We start from the raw sequence: 16,825 nt of genomic DNA, 5'->3' as shown, positions 1-16,825 counted from the left end.
GACGTTCGATAAAAGGGATGGATATGAAGCAGGATACGTTTCGGTAAACGATAAGCTGAATTGATGTCCTAACGATCCTATATCGCGAAGGAGCTTGCGATTGAACCCACAGTCTTCTGCTCAGTGAGCAAAATAGTTTGACACTAGGCAAACGAGCTCCTTATATTAAAACACACCACTTGCGATCGAGTTACCAAAACGATTAACGAATCTTGTATGTGAATGGGGCCGGTGCTTAAACTCATGATGTTCTGCTCAGTAAACAAAAACGGTCACTCTACCCAAGTAACAAATCTAGAGCTGCTTGGCTATATTCCAAATTTATAAAGGTTTTATTGCAGCTGCAACCATTACCTACAGCTTTATGACGGTCATATACAATGCAAGTCATGAAACATTCTTATAGCTATCTAGAAAACCCCTATAAAGCTAATTAAAAAAACCAACTGATGCTTATGCTATTTTCACTTATGAAAGGTTTTATGATTGCTTTGAAGTATACAAAAAAGTAATATAAATTGCCCTTATAAAACCAAAAAAATAATCCTTTCGTTGCTTTATAAATAAGCGCAATAAAACTAGTTGGCCATGAAACAGTTATTTTAAAACAATTATAAGCATTCAGTTGCGACTTGTCAGAAATGTAAATAGGTGGTTTATTTTTACAACATAGAAAAGAATCAAAACTTTCCGGTACTTCCAAGCGGAGCGCAAAGAAAATCAACAAAATTGTTAGCATGAGCATGAAAACATTTCGTGTATACGTCTCGCTCGCATATACATGGGGTGACACGGTCGAATCTTGGTCGAAATGGTGACAGTCCTAGGGCAAAAAGGTTGAAATCACGCATAACTTTTCATGAAGGTTAATGTACCATTCAAAACTTTTCTAAATGTTTGTAAAATTCATCGGTTGCACCCGTAGAATAGGAATATACATTTGCCCTCAAATAAAAAAAATGAATTCAAGCTGAACATTGCATTAGGTCCTAAATTATATTTACAGATTCGCTTCGTCAACTTTCTCTTTGCATCCCCACGGTCATGTAAAGACATTCCCAGGTATTTTCAGCACATAAATCGATAAAAGAAGCTTTTATCTAGCATCCAATACGACAAACACATCAAGAAACGGTTCTGTGAATAAGTTATCAACGAAAGAGAAAGTCGACGAAGAGAATCGATCAATGTTACTTAGGACCTAATGCAAAGTTCAGCTTGAATTGCTTCTGTTCTGCTTTCATCCTATGCACACTGGGCCAGGAATGCAACCTAGCGGATCAAAATTAATAACTCCGAAACGAAGCATTTCCGCGGCTTGGTGTCTTGGGCAAAATTTCTCGTCACAATAAGGACCATCTATTGACATAAACAAATAGTTCAAAACTCTTCCGCAAAGATGGTGTTACAATCTAACTTCTTTCTCTGACGTTTTGGAAACTTGATGTCTTCGGCAAAGTTGTTTATCTTGGGACCTGTTCATAAACTACGTAGACAGTTTGTTTAGGATTATTGACCCCCCCTCCCCCTGCGTAGACAATTATCCTTATAAAAAAATTAAAATTTGTATGGGCCGTGGATAATTGTCAACCCCCCCCCCCCTAAACTGTCTACGTAGTTTATGGACAGCCCCTTGACAAAATGAACAGCTCTTTCAAAGACGTAAAATTTCCACAGTCTACTGGTTCCAAGTTATATGGAGTTAAAGAAAAAAATGTCGAAAATATGTTTTTTTTTCTGTTTCAATTTTTTTGCTTACAGTTTTATAATGTTATATTTTTCTCTTATGCAAATACATTAAATAAATAGCTTTTGTGAAGAAACATACTGGATTAAGCTTCAAATTTCAAAGATATTGTTAAAAAAACGAGAAAAAAAAACACAATTTTTGAACATTAATATCTCCTAAAGCGCAGAAAATCGCAACCTGACATTTTCAGCAAAAAATAAGCAATACTCGATAAACAAAATATCAAAATTTGAGAGAGGTATATTTTGGTAAACATCAAAATTTCTTCATTTTAATGGAACATTATTTTTAACTATAACTTTTTCAATGCATTGAAATTGCGTTTTGAAGACTTGACGACTTTGGCAAAATTGTTTATCTTGATAAAATAAACAACTCTTCTTAAGACGTTAAAACTTCACAGCCTACTGTTTTCGAGGTATATTCATTTAAACAATATATTTAAAATTAAAACACTTATTTTCACATTTTTTCTGTAGTTTCACATAACTCGAAAACAGTAGGCTGTGAGGTTTTAACGTATTAGGAAAAGTTGTTTATTTTATCAAAATAACCAACTTTGACAAAGCCGTGAAGTCTTCAAAACACAAATTCAATGCATTAAAAAAAGTTATAGAAAAAAAAATCATGTTCCACTAAAATGAAGAAATCTAAAAAAAACACCTCTCTCAAATTTTGATATTTTGTTTATTGAGTATTGCTTAATTTTTGCTGAAAATGTCAAAATTGTGTTTTTTTTCTCGTTTTTTCAACAATGTCTTTGAAATTTGAAGCTTAATCCAGTATGTTTCTTCACAAAAGCTATTTATTTAATGTGTTTGCATAAGAGAAAAATATAACATTATAAAGCTGTAAGCAAAAAAACCGAAGCAGGAAAAAAACCATATTTTCGACATTTTTTTCTTTAACTCCATATAACTTGGAACCAGTAGACAGTGGAAATTTAACGTCTTTGAAAGAGCTGTTCATTTTGACAAGATAAACAACTTTGCCCAAGACATCAAGTCTCCAAAATGTCAGAGAAAGAAGTTAGATTGTGGCACCATCTTTGCGGAAGAGTTTTGAACTATTTGTTTATGTCAATAGATGGTCCTTATTATAGTGAGAAATTTTGCCCAAGACACCAAGTCGCGGAAATGCTTCGTTTTGGAGTTATTAATTTTGCTCCGCTAGGTTGCATTCCTGACCCAGTGTGCAATGTAAGCATTAGACATTTTGAGAAATTGCGCTTGGTGTTTTTCTTGCCTGCTGTCCTCTGTCGCCATATTGTCATTATGAAAATGCCATTAGCCTTCGAATAAAATCCAAGAAATTTCAATAAAATAATGGCTAAATAAGAGATCCGAAATGATTTCCAGTGTGCATTGGTATGAATTTATGAATTGAGATCTATTTTCTGTAAAATTAAGGTGATTCCATCAAATTCATTTGATTTCTGAAACAATTTTTTTTGTGAACTTGAATTATTTTGGAGGCGCATTTATTTAACGCTCATATTATCTCAATATACACGATAACATTTCAAGCGCATATGTTTTGGAACCTTTAAAAAGTAATATATTTTCTTTAAGATTTTCACTAATGTCGCCATGAAACAAAATTGATTGCATGGTGATCTTGACACCAACACTCAAACCTATTTTTACCGCTAAAGATTTCCATTTGGAAAAAAAGAAGTTTCAGCAGAACAGAACAACAACAAGCTAATTTATGGCGGTTGCTTTGAAGCCAATACAAATTAAATTGGCTTTATAACTGATTTTCACCAAAGCGTAATAAAACTGCTTGGATACAATATTACTCTTATAGAGGCTATGAGAACCTTTTGTAGAGTATGAGGCTTCCTGACAAAAGGTTTTAAGACAGCTTTATTGTGATTCTCAAACATGCTTTATAAACCTTTTCAAGAGTGGTCCACTTAGCTGTATGACGATCTTATAGCGGTTATCAAAAGGTTGTGCTGGAGCTATTAACTTTATTGGCGGTTTTATGAAATTGATCTCAATAACCACTAATAGAGTGCAATAAAACAAGAAATGCTACTTGGGTAAGGCCACCGAGCTCCTCAAATCACATCATACAGTCTATAATCGAGTTATTGCAAACAATCAAACCCGGCAGCGACGACGACGACGACGACGACGACGACAAATTTCGCAAAACACATTATAGGCAAGCGATGTGACTATAAATCTCGTCAATATGAATGGGCCTGGGTTCTTCTGTGAAGTAAGCAAAAACGGCTGTCTAAGGCAGCCGCGTCCCTCATACCACAACACACCACTTCTGATCAGGGTGTTTCAAAACACTGCCCTCCATCCCACTCAACGGACACCAAACCAAGCGCCAATGACCCTCCCAAAATGTGAGCCCACTCGATCGCAATCCCACAACGCACTGACCCCCGAAGTCTACACGGGAACCACTATGGGACAATTTAACCCCCTGTTCACCTCGTCTCAACCCATCGCGACAATGATCCACGTGTAAGCCCACTATCTGCTCCAATGTGAGAATTTTCCAGAAGCACAGATAGCAAGCCAATCCATAAATAACCACGGTGAAAAGCTAGAACCAGGTAAACACAAATCTCACCACGGCAACCCCCATGCAAACCTCAAAGAACGCGTGCAGTATGATATCACAGCTGAACGAGCTCAAACTCCGCGAGAATGATCCCGACCCGATCCAGAAACGACCGAGCGGGACGCAGTAAAAACGGTATCCCGAACCACCCCTATAACCTTTCAAACCCGACAGTGATGCCAGAATAAGCCACTGCGACCGATGATCTTTCAAACCCGGATGCATAAAGTCACGAAAAAGCACTCAGGCCTTCATTAAATTCTACTTTTACGCACTGTTCATCGCTTCCACACGGTCCTTACCTCGACGTATTTCATAATTCCTAATAAAGGGCGAACACGAAATTATTGCGACACATTCAACAGGGCATAACTTTTTTACCATTGGGTAAAAATCAACCAAATTGTGCACACTTTCTCATTGATGTGTATTGTGTACATGCTGTCAAACTCGAAGTCGTGTTTTTCGATTCAACGAAAATGGAGGTGAACCAACGCGAGTTGAGAGAACAAATTCTTTCCAAACACCTGGAATTTCCTGACCTGTCGCACCGGCAGTTGGGAAAAATGTTGAACATTCACCATTCAACCGTCTCCAGAGTGTTGAAGCGGTTCCAGGAGCGGTTGACGTTGGACCACGGTAAAGGAGCTGGAAGAAAACCGGGACCGGAGAACAAAAAGACGGAGGGAAAGGTGAAGCGGATGATTAAAGCAAATCCCAACGTCTCAAGCCGTGATTTGGCTAAAAAGATCGGCATGTCGCAGAGCTACGTCCAGAATGCAAAGAAGAGAGCTGGACTACATACATACAAGGTACAGAACTTCCCAAACCGCGATGAGCGGCAACAATCGACGGCTAAAACTCGGGCAAGGAAGCTCTACGAGAAGATGCTGACAAAATATGGCTGCTGTGTGATGGACGACGAAACGTATATAAAAGCCGATTTTAAGCAAATTCCGGGGTTGGAGTTTTTCACCGGCAAGAGCAAGTTCGATGTGGACGACAAATTTAAGAAGAAGAAAATGTCGAAGTTCGCCTCCAAATATCTCATTTGGCAGGCCATCTGCTCTTGCAGACTGAGAAGTGAGCCTTTCGTGACAAAGGGCACAGTAAATGGCGAGATCTACAAATCTGAGTGCCTCGAGAAACGCCTTTTGCCGTTCTTGCAGCAGCACGACGAAGCTCCGCTATTTTGGCCAGATTGGGCATCATGCCACTATTCTAAAAGTGTCCTGGAGTGGTATGAGGCCAATTCTGTCCATTTTGTTCCAAAGGACATGAATCCGCCAAACTGTCCGGAGCTGCGCCCGGTGGAGCAGTACTGGGCAATAATGAAGCGGGAACTTCGGAAGAGCAAGAAGACAGTCAAAGACGAGAAGGACATGTTAAGAAAATGGAAAAAAAAACTGAGAAACTGGTACCGTATGACACTGTAAAGACTTTGATGGAGGGCATCAAGCGAAAATGCGTTCAATTTTACACTCAAGGCTCCATCGATTAACTTTTCTTTTGATTTTTTAAGTAAATATATGTATAAAACTACCCTAAAATTTTGGTTTGATTCTAAACATTATAAGAAAATTGGCATGACATTTTCGGTGTCGCAATAATTTCGTGTTCGCCCTTTATGTTCATAGGATCGATATAATATGTTACATCAACTGTACTTTAAAGCAATATCTTCAAAAATGCACGAGAAGTTCACAAAACAGCTTAACGTAGTCTACGTCAACCATGCGGTCGTGTCTTGCACACAACTCCACCATTTAAAAAAAATTAAACCAACAATTTTCCATCTAACTACCATGTCTGTTCTTTACCCTGACCAAAAATCTTGTTGGAGTTAAATTGACTAATGCCGTCAGCTAGAAATAAGATAATATTATTTCTAAAAAATCCCAATTCATAAAATGCTATGTTTTGTAGAAATTCTCACGATAATTCTACATTGGATTTTAAACCCAACGTTAACCATGTGATCATATGATTAGACTTTCAAATAGGTATTACGCTATATCCTTCCTAGTTACACCTACGCACGTAACACCGAGAAACTGGCGACTGACTGGTAAAAATGCAAATTGCATGTGAATGTTTGCCATCTGGTTTCCCTATAAACACACGTGAACTCCGTCTCCGAACTTCAAAACTTAACACCCGAAAAACTCTACCTCTACCTCTGCCTCCCCCTCCTCCCGCACCCCAGTGCAAGAAGTGTGAAATGTTTGAACTTTTCAACCGCCCATTATGTCCAAATTGAACACATTCACCCCTCCCGGCTCCTCATTTTGCGAAACTCAAAAAGCGACAAAAGCTCGTCCATCCACAGCCATTCACAAACCCCGCAGCAGCTTGCAGACAAAAGGTTAATCACCTGTGAAAATAGCGGAGCTACTGCCTGGGCCCATGTCGCCCGCTAAAGAGCAGCACTTTGTAACAATTTCCGCCCCCGCCCGCGTCAAGCACGTTTACCAAGTTGCATTATAATGCCTTATTTACCTACATTTTCAAGCAAGGGACTTCGCACTCCATCACTGCTACTACCCACATCGGATGCCACGTGAAGCACGCGATTCGTTTTTGGATTTATTCTCTATGTTATTTTAACATGAGCCATCACCTCACCAGCAGCGGCGAGAATGCATAATGGATCATAATTTGAAAATCGAAAGTCATTTTCGCGCTCGGTTGGAAGTCGGCTATTTTTCCGCCATTTCCACGATGAACAACTCTCGGACCCGCGCACACACACACACACACACATACAGTAAGTCAGTAGGCTTCTTCTGCCTAGGTAGCTTCTGCTAGTAATGATCGAGTAAGCCTCGGGCAGAATTTCACCACCGACAGTCGTCGAAGAAGAAGAAGAAGAAGAAGAAGAAGAAGAAGAAACATACGGCAATTTTCCTCAAAGCCTCCTCGATGCGCTCGTTCGGGTGGAGGACAATCATCGAATCGTGGTTTGAATGTTTTGACTCGTGTTTTGCCATTTGAAATTTGTAAATGTTTTCGAATGTAAAGCAATCTTCCAACGACCGAAAGTCAGGCGGGAAAATTATTTTGCCATTTTGCTCCGTCGTCGGAGGAAAATAGGAAGTTCAAAAGAAACAATGCTAATTGAGTGGTGAAGAGTAATGCCATGTCGGGGATGGTGTTGAATACAGGCGATCGCTATTGGAAGTGGGGAATTGCAGCTTATTGGAGACCGGTAGCTGGAAATTATTATCACAGCTGAATTATTGGAAACGGATCCAATCCCCTATGAGATTTGGCAAAAATTACTCAACGGAGAGATTCATGATCGATTCGAGCAGAGCATTGAACTTGATCGAGAAATAAATAGCAAACTGTCGTGGAATTGAATGTCCATTCATCAATGCTACTTATATAGATAGATGTGATGGGTAAAGGTAAGGAAAAGAATGACCGTACAATCCATAGTTGCTTCGATTGATCAGAACTAGGAACATTGCACGTAAATGCGGTTTGGGATTAGCTCACCATTATCAATGTGCACCCAATGCCAACCAATGCACCAGGGGCCAGGAATTAAATCTAGCAGGAAAAAATATAGAACGCTCAGGGATTGCATCCAATTGAGTCTAAGGCTTAAAAATAGCTTTATAATTCTCACTTGAATCAAGGAAAATGTTGAACATCTTGGACTTTACGGATTTTTGAAAACCTGGAACATTGCTAAATTTAAGATCTCAGACTTAATGTGTGTGCCGTATTTGGGAAAAGTTGAGAATTCCGAACTTGAATGTATGAAAAATTTTGGATTGAAATTATAGTAACTATCATTTTGAGGCTTTGGGCAGTCGTAAACTTCTGTGCATGGCTGAGAACAGTGAGTGCTACCAGCGAAAAAATACGGGAAATTGTGAGAACGGGTTCGATGGCCATATGGCAGCAGGAATGGGACAGAGCGGAGGCTCGATTCTCTCTCAATCTGGATTAACTGAAAGCACGGAGAGGCTGGTAAACGGCTGGACAATGAGTACCATTGATACTTCGTGTATCTGCAGGTATAAAATAGAGCCCACTAGCGGTCCTTAGCCTCTTGTTCAGTAACTCCAATCCCTACCTCCCCGCGGTGCCGGCTGGGATACGAGTAACCATAGGGAAGATCGAGTAACCAACCCCGGTGGGACCTAGGTTGTATGCTGCCAGGGAAGGGGGGACCCCTCTCTCTGGAGAGTGCAGTATTCGAGCGTCTGTTCACCATGGAGGTGCGGCTCAAAACGGCGTCTGTTATCCATGTTAGGAGCGGTTGATCAACGTCCTGGTGTCAGCGTGGGACTCTAAACAGTGCTGGGCACGATGGTCCCACGGCGAGACAATGGGGGTTGGTGCAGGCCCTACAAGCCAACCGTAAAAAAACAAAAGTACTGGAAGCACACAGCTAAAAAAATAAGTGTATATTTACGTTACTATGATGCACATAAATGGAGCGTCATATGTCCTACAAGTTTACATTATAGATCGTGTAAATTTATGAGACATGTCATGCAATATTCTGAATATTGTATGCAACTGTCCACCTTTGCTTGCAACATTTTTTGCAAGCTGCTAATTTACGTGAAAAGGAAGTTTACATGCATGAATGTTTCCAGGCATGGATTTTTACATCACCAGTAAAATTAAGAATTTTTTTCTGTGCAAGCAATGTAAATACGGACCGGAACAATCGGCATAGACCCAAGAAACGGAAACGGACTAACGATTGGAAACTCGGAACATGGAACTGCAAGTCTCTCCATTTTTTGGGAAGTAACCGCATTCTTTCCGATTTATTGAGGGTCCACAAGTTTGACATCGCAGCGCTGCAGCAGCTTTGCTGGAAGGAATCGCCGGTACATACGTACACAGAAAAATATTCTTAATTTTACTGGTGATGTAAAAATCCATGCCTGGAAACATTCATGCATGTAAACTTCCTTTTCACGTAAATTAGCAGCTTGCAAAAAATGTTGCAAACAAAGGTGGACAGTTGCATACAATATTCAGAATATTGCATGACATGTCTCATAAATTTACACGATCTATAATGTAAACTTGTAGGACATATGACGCTCCATTTATGTGCATCATAGTAACGTAAATATACACTTATTTTTTTAGCTGTGTATAGGGGTGATTATACCAGCTAACAGAGCTGCGGAAATACACATGAGCTGGGTAAAGCTTTCATCGTGATGGGCGAAATGCAGAAGCGCGTAAATGGGTGGTGGCCAATCGATAGCAGAATGTGCAAGTTGAGGATCAAAGGCCGTTTCTTCAATGTCAGCATAATTAACGTGCACAGCCCTCACTTAGCAAGTGACGATGACGATAAAGACGCTTTTTACGCGCAGCTGGGAAGGGAATACGACAGCTGCCCAAGCCATCATGTCAAAATCGTCATCGGAGATCTTAACACTCAGGGCGGCCAGGAGGAGGAATTCAGACCGGTTATAGGAAAGTTCAGCGTTCACCAGCTAACGAACACCAACGACCTTAGACTCATCGATTTCGCCGCCTCTAAGAACATGGCCATACGTAGTACCTACTTCGAGCATAGCGTCCCATATCGGTACACCTGATCACCGCAGCAGACAGAATCGCAAATCGACTACGTTTAGATCGACGGAAGGCACCTCTCATATATCGATTCGGACCACTACCTTCCAATGGTCAAGGTGCGCCAAAAACTTTCCGTTGCCAACAACATTCGGTACCGACGACCGCCACGGTACAATCTGGAGCGACTGAAGCTGCCCCAAGTCGCAACTGAGTACGTGCAATGCCTCGACGCAGCGTTGCCGGATGAGGGAGAGCTCACCGGAGCCCCTCTTGAGGACTGCTGGAGCAACGTGAAAGCAGCCATTAACAGCGCTGCTGAAGGCGCCGTTGGGTTCGTGGAGCGGAATCGACGGAACGATTGGTTCGACGAAGAGTGTCAGACGGTTTTGGACGAGAAGAACGCAGCGCGGGTGGCGATGCTGCAGCAAGGAACCCGTCATAATGTAGAGCGATATAAACAGAAGCGAAGACAGCAAACCCATCTTTTCCGGAATAAGAAGCGCCGCCTGGAAGAGCTGGAGTGCGAAGAAATGGAGCAGCTGTATCGTTCTCAAGAAACACGCAAGTTCTACAAGAAACTCAACGCACCCCGCCAAGGCTTTGTGCCGCGAGCCGAAATGTTTCGGGATAAGGAAGGGGGTATCTTAACGGACGAACGTGAGGTGATTGAAAGGTGGAAGCAGCATTACGATGAACATCTGAACGGCGCAGAGGCGGAGGACCAAGGTGGCAGGAGGAATGGCTTCGTCGGTACAGCGAATGAGGGGGACATACCAGCTCCCATGATAGGTGAAGTTAAGGATGCTATCCGACAGCTTAAGAACAACAAAGCAGCTGGGAAAGATGGTATCGGAGCGGAACTTATCAAAATGGGCCCGGATAAGTTGGCCGCTTGTCTGCACTGACTGATAGTCAGGATCTGGGATACAGAACAGCTACCGGAGAAGTAGAAGGAGGGAGTAATATGCCCAGTATATAAAACAGGCCACAAGCTAGAATGTGAAAACTATCGAGCGATCACTATTCTTAACGCGGCCTACAAAGTGCTTTCCCGGAACATCTTTCGCCGTTTATCGCCGCTAGCAAGCAGATTTGTGGGAAGTTATCAAGCCGGTTTTGTGGACGGGCGATCGACAACGGATCAAATCTTTACGTTGCGGCAGATCCTCCAAAAGTGTCGTGAATATCAAGTCCCTTGACCGTGAAGAGCTATGGAAGATTATGGGTGAGAACGGTTTTCCCGGGAAGCTGACCAGACTGATCAGGGCTACGATGGATGGTGTACAGTGCTGCGTGAAGATATCGGGTGCGTTATCGGACTCGTTTGAAACTCGCAAAGAACTTCGACAAGGCGATGGTCTTTCCTGCCTCCTGTTCAACATTGCGCTAGAAGGTGTTATGACACGTGCGGGCTTTAACATGCGGGGCACGATCTTCAATAAGTCCAGCCAGTTCATCTGCTTCGCTGACGACGTGGACATTGTCGGAAGAACGTTTCAAGCCGTGGCGGAGTAATACCGTATGCGTGATAATATTTGCACCATCGTACAAATAAGGTTCCCGTTTCACCTGTGCATACAATGCTTTGGTTTTCTTTGCATGCACGTAACCTATAGCTCATACCGTAGTAGGCTGTGTATAAAAGAAAATGATTTACTTAGTTTGACGGTTGCACCATGACGCAGTGGCAGCGTATTCGTGATTTGTCCCACGCGCAAATGTCGCAAAAAGACATTTCGATCGCCGTGGGAGTGTCCCGATGGACCGTCAAAAGGGTTTTAGACCGAGAAAAAAAAAGGAAAACTATCCGCAAAGGTGGCCACAGGTCGTCCGAGGTCAGCTCGGGTTCCGAGGTTATCGCTTCTATCAAAATAAAGATGCGGGTGAATCCAGTGCGTTCAATAAGGAAAATGGCAAAGGAACACGGGATCAGTGACTTTACGGCACGGAAAATCGTAAAGGAAGATTGCGGAGCGAAGTAGAGGGCACGAAAACAAAACTCACATGATTACCAACCGCATCCGGGAGCTACGAGTCGAACGATGCAAGAAAATCTTGAACTTCCTTAAGCGAAAAAATCCGGTAATCCTGTTCACCGACGAGAGCATGTTTACCGTCGGTTCCGTATCAAATTCCAGAACCGACCGGAATATTAGTTCCCTTCCGGTAAAAGACGTGGCCGACGAGCACAAGAACGTGTATCTGACCGAGCATCATCCTACTAGCGTTATGTGTTTGGATTGGTGGCTTCCGATGGCAAAAAAATTGACCCGGTGTTCATTCCAGAAGGCGACAAGGTCGACACGGAGGTCTACATCGGGATTTTAAGTAAGTATGTTCTTCCGTGGATCGAAGAACAGTACGGTCCGAAGCCAAATGTTGTATTTCAATAAGATGGGGCTCCGTGCCACACCTCGAAACGCACTCAGAAGTGGTTGCAGGAACATCTTCCGTTCTGGGCGAAGGATATGTGGCCGCCATCCGGCCCCGATCTTAATCCGCTGGATTACTCAATATGGCGCGTCATGAAGGCCAAGGCCTGTTCTAAACGTCACCCGAGTACAGCAAACCTCAGACAAACATTGACCCGTACCTGGAGAGAAATGGATCCAGACTACATTATTAGAACCTGCCGTGCATTCCGGAAGCGTGTGGAGGCCGTGATTGCAGCTAGAGGAAACTCGATCGATGATTAACATAGCTTAAGACTCTGAAAAAATAAAAAAATCGAAAACGAAATTTTTGAAATTTTTTTAAATTTTGACATTGATCAATGGTGCAAACATTATCATGCATACGGTATTCCTGGCTACTGCAGCTTGCGAGTATGACGATATCATCTTGATTGAAACCGGCTTGATGATAGCATCAATTCGACTCAGATTTTTGGACCTGGCTACAACGTGTTTCGCTGTGATCGCAACTTACGCATTATTCAACATTGGTTGGAATCAAATGCTCCTCTCAAAAGACGACCAATTTCTCCAGCTTGGAGTACTCCTCAGCGTGACTTCAAGCGTGCCATTATCGCTTACATTAAACTTAACAGTGCCTTGTACAAATCACACGTCCTCAGAGTCCAGTGGAATTTGCGGCGTAACCCCCGAAATTTTTGGAGCTTTGTCAACAGCAAAAGGAAAGATTTGAGTATACCGTCCAACATACTACTCGACGGGAAAGAGTCCTCTTCTCTTAGCGAAGCGTGTGAGATGTTTGCTAAACACTTTGCATCTGTTTTCGATAAAAACTATTACAAGTGACGTTGAAGCTGAATCTGCTGCCTCTGATACGCCTAGTGACTTAGTGGAACTGAGCACATTCGAATTAACTCTGGATATGGTACTTTCAGCAACAAGGAGACTGAAAACCTCACTCTCTCCTGGTCCAGATGGATTTCCGGCAGTGATGTTCTGCCGTTGCTCAGCTACCTTAGCAGAACCTTTAGCAGCCATATTTAATGCATCCTTTGAGCAAGAAAAATTCCCTACATTGTGGAAGCAGTCGTATATGTTTCCTGTTTTCAAAGCTTAATATAAACGGGATATTAAGAACTTTCGAGGTATCACCAGTCTTTCGGCAGCGTCCAAACTGTTTGAGATCATCTTAAGTGAATTTGTCCTGACTACATTTCAACTGACCAGCATGGATTTATTCCCAATAGATCGGTAGCTACTTACCTGGAAAAGGTACAAGTCGACGTCATATACACTGATCTGAAAGCCTCATTCGACTAAATCGACCAGAAGGATTTGTTATGCAAGTTTTCCCGCGTCTCCTAGCGTCTGAGCAACTAAGGTCGTGGTTACATTCCTACTTGACTGGAGTAGTACGACTAGGATCTTGTGTCTCTTCTACGTTTACCAGCACCTCTGGAGTACCTCAGGGAAGTAACCCGGATCCACTTTTGTTTACGTTATTCTTCAACGATGTAGCAGCTTTGTTGGGAGTTAAATGCAAGCTCGTTTATGCAGATGATCTTAATCTATACGTCATAGTTCACTCGATTGAGGATTGTCCTCGTCTTCAAGCTCTGCTAGATTTGTTTGTGGATTGGTGCCGTCGCAATAAGCTCATCATCAGCGTTCCAAAGTGTGCAGTGATGAGTTCAATCCTTTGCGACTACTGCATTGACAATGTAACGCTTCGCAGAGTAGAACGTATGACTGATCTTGGTGTTCTTTTGGACCCAAAGTTGACCTTCAATCTTCACTATTCCTCGATCATCTCTAAGGCGAATCGTCAACTGGAGTTAATTCAGAAGATTGCACGAGATTTCAAAGACCCTCACTGCTTGAAGGCACTATATTGCTCTTTAGTTCGGCCTATACTTGAGAATGCATCTGTGGATTCCATTGGACTGCATATGGATACCATGAGCCAATGTCTGGGATGATTCGGGCATTCTCTGCTGAGGAAGAAGCATTTGAATTCGGAGAAACATCGAACCAATTTCGAAACCAATTGAGAAGATTGTGATTATTTTTGTAATCAGTTTATCTGATGCTTTTTTGTGTATTATCTAAGTTTTATTTATTAAAGACAACTACTCTCAGATGAATTACAATAAATAAAAAAAATGCTCTGCCAATAAAGTCCAAAGCGACACTGATAAATCAATAAATAGTAGTTCAACCACTAGCCAAGATTTCGAAAATCTATCTACTCACAGTCTTTTTAAAAATTGCTCATTAAGGTGTACGCTCAATTTTGAGATACACTGTCACGAATGTCTCCCGCAGTAAAAGAAAATTATGTTTTGAGTTCAGGACTTTTCCGAAGGAAACTAATCGATTCCCAGTCAACAGATGATAACAGACGCAATATATACAGGGAAAGGGAGTTGGAATCAGAGACGGACACATTTCTGCTGGGAATGTTAGCGTAGAAAAATTTGAGTAATAATGTTAAAATAACGGGGACCCTTTCGAAAGGGGAAGGTTTCGCTAATGCCTAAATATTCACCAAAGTCTTAAAACAATCCTGTGAAGAATTCCAAGAGCATCAAGATGCTTCAAACATTGCAAATTTATCGAGATCCTAGGCACGGAAAAAATAAGACTCCAGTCTCAGGCTTAATCAAAACCTAATCGAGTAATAATGATATCAAATGTCATACATATTATTTCCAGTGAAAATGGAACCCAAGATCTGTCATCTAAAGTCTCAAAACCATGTTCATACAGTACCCGTTCAATTTTGGCAAGGCTCGATTTTGGCACCAAAATCGAACGGATTACAAAAATCATGAATTATCGCTCATTGTGATTATAATTTTTAATAAATAATTATTATTAAATTCAATGTCGTAAAAATGAGTTGACTTCTCTCTACTTGGTGCAAAATCATCGAAATCATAAAAAATACAAAATAAAAACGTTTGATTTTGGGCACCCCAGAAAATTATCGGATTTGTCGCCAAAATCACACTGTAGTACCTGAAGGAAAGACACTTTTTTCCTACTTTAGACACATGTTTTCCTTCATTAGTACGTGCTTCCCTCAACGGCAACGAGCTTGAGCCACTTTCACTTAACCCTAGATTAAAATTTATGTGCCTCAACACAGCTGTCTCTCCAATGTCCAATTTCAAGGCTCATAGGTTTCACCTCACCACGCGCCGCGTGCTGTAAAATTCCAATCCATGCTCGATTGCACCCATGATGCCCTAAAAATAAACCTCGCTTTGCTTTGATGGCAAATTATCACCGTTCGTTCGTCCACAACGATGTTCACAATAACACATTTCAAGACCAAAACATTGCAGCTTCAGATCGCAGTCTTTGAAAGGTTCGCCTTTCAGAACCAGCGACTTATGTAGGTGTCCACGGATTTGGACTGACTAGCAACTGACTGCAGCTGACATCAGCTGAGAGCAACCAACATTTATTACGAAATCACGCAGTCACGATCACACGCCAAAAACACTGAACGGAGAAGGCTTCTTGGTGTCCTCCTCTCATCGCTCTTCCTTCCTTGGCCGTTATGTGTTATCATCACGCTATACTTATTGCGGCTCGATTTACTTCTGTAAATATCGTTTTGTTGGATACCAATTTGCATCCATTCCGCACTCATTTACCAACAATAATAGCTCGCCGCCGCGAAGCAGAGAGTCCAAATGAAACATTACACCACAGCATCCAGCCCACCGAAAACCAAAAAAAAAAAAATCGAATCCAAACCGACAGGTTTCGAATCCTATCATCTCTTTCACTTACTTCTTGCAGCAATCGTCGAACGATCTCCGGAGCTCTGTATAATCCGATATAACCTGTTGAACTCTTTTTAGGACACCGAGTTATCCAGAACAAGTTGCAATCTTCCCGCTCTCGCTTAGGGCAAGCACTAACACATTCGCTTCTTCCACGTCGTGGACTTCTTCGGTTTAACACAATCTACAATTCCATCAAGCCATCAACTCGAACATGCACACAGGTTTCACTTTGCTCGGCGTGGCCACGATCACTGGATCAGGGTGTACCGTTTCTTTCACTCCTGCCTGCTTCTCCTTTGATATTTTAGCGAAACCACAAAAATTTACACCCGCCTTTACTACCTACTACGGGAGAAGGCCCACAGAGCATCAACGCTTACTCCCCGGCCACACACACACGCACACTCCACACGGGGGAGGAGGGCGAGACGATGAGAATCAAACTTTAAAAAAAAACACAACAACACATCCGCATCCACAGATCGCGAAGAAACACAAAACTTTCTGAATGCCTGTAGTGTCTAGTCAAGTTCCACCGAAAAAAAAAACCCGAAACGGCCGTATCCGAAATCACCACACACTAGCTTTCCTGATGCGATTCAACCTTTTCTCACTGGTAAACACACAACCGTTACACATGAACGCTGAAAGTAGACTGATACATTCCTTTTACTCACAGCTCGGCATTCCGTCGTCGTCGCAAAGAGCCC

General features: G+C 42.0%; 1 long non-coding RNA gene across 1 annotated transcript in view; it reads right to left on the bottom strand.

Moving 5' to 3' along the window:
• LOC135709386 (uncharacterized) overlaps positions 1–16,740 on the bottom strand; it is a 144,390-nt gene extending 127,650 nt beyond the window's left edge. Inside the window, exon 1 of the long non-coding RNA XR_010518348.1 lies at positions 16,120–16,740. This is a non-coding gene — a long non-coding RNA (uncharacterized LOC135709386). The remainder of the gene's footprint in view (positions 1–16,119) is intronic.
• Positions 16,741–16,825: the final 85 nt, after the last annotated feature.

Source organism: Ochlerotatus camptorhynchus, unplaced genomic scaffold (genome assembly GCF_037179485.1).
Source record: "Ochlerotatus camptorhynchus isolate MF236.1 unplaced genomic scaffold, CSIRO-AGI_Acam_v1.1 ptg000033l, whole genome shotgun sequence".
In the NCBI taxonomy this organism is placed as follows: Eukaryota; Metazoa; Arthropoda; class Insecta; order Diptera; family Culicidae; genus Ochlerotatus; species Ochlerotatus camptorhynchus.
Note: the sequence above shows the minus strand (reverse complement) of the source record. Positions and strands in the feature narration are given on the sequence as shown.